General features: G+C 50.5%; 1 pseudogene; it reads right to left on the minus strand.

Annotated features, from left to right (window-relative positions):
• The window catches only part of LOC116076394, an 862-nt pseudogene extending 135 nt beyond the window's left edge, over positions 1-727 (minus strand).
• Positions 728-977: the final 250 nt, after the last annotated feature.

Below are 977 nucleotides of genomic sequence, written 5' to 3' on the forward strand. Positions count from 1 at the left end.
CTGGAGGTCTTGACGGTAGCGATCCCGGCAGGTGGCCAGGAGGGCGCCCAGTGTCTGCAGCACCTTCTCCCGAGTCATCAAGCTCTGGAAGGGCCAGGAGCTGTGCCTTGATCTCACACCAACCCTGTTCCCTCAGGCCTGGCAGGAGGTGCACCTGGCGATACTGCTGTAGCTTCTCTGGGGATGAATCCTGGGTCAACTCTGCCTCCTCCTGAGCAAACATCTTCTCCGTGACCAGGTCATGGAGGAGGGTGACCACACGCACGGCCAGTACCTTCATGCTCTTCTCTTGCACCAGGCTCCTGAGGACCTGCAAGCCCCCCGAGCTTCAGGAACTGCTGCTAAGTATAGGGGAAGTGGCACAGCAAGGAGCACAGTGCAAACAGGATCTTCTTCCTGGCAGGGAGAGGCTGGTCTGTGGCCAGGATGACCAGCAGCTTCTGCAGAGCTCCCCCTTCGATGGCTTCCACCTGGACCTTTGGATTGCTAGAAAAGGCACAAAAAGCACAAAAGCAGCATACTCCGTCAGCAGGGGTTCTGTGCTGTTGAACCCATTAATCACCACTTGAAGGCCACCAAAGGACAGCAAGTCCTGTGCGTTATCCATCTGATGGACATAGTACTCAAGATCAAAGAATGCAGTAACCTTCTCTTGTAGGCTGGAGCTGTTGAACTTGTTTATCAGCTGAACCATAATCTGCATGTCAGTCTCAAGAACAACATTCATTTAACATGACATCATTAACATGACTACATTCACTTGGAGATGTTCCTCAGAGCTTTGGATTCAATATCTAAAATGAAAAACGATGTCCAGTGTTGAGTCTCTGTGTGACTTTCATCTACTGCCAGAAGAAGTATATATACTGATATGTAGGTAAGCAGTTTGTCATTAGGAGTCATTTATTGCTGCAGAATAATGGCAGTGGACTTTCCCCTGATCCAGTCAGTGTCATACATAGGCTCCCTCTCATGGA

The sequence above is a fragment of the Mastomys coucha genome, unplaced genomic scaffold, assembly GCF_008632895.1.
Source record: "Mastomys coucha isolate ucsf_1 unplaced genomic scaffold, UCSF_Mcou_1 pScaffold4, whole genome shotgun sequence".
Classification (NCBI taxonomy): Eukaryota; Metazoa; Chordata; class Mammalia; order Rodentia; family Muridae; genus Mastomys; species Mastomys coucha.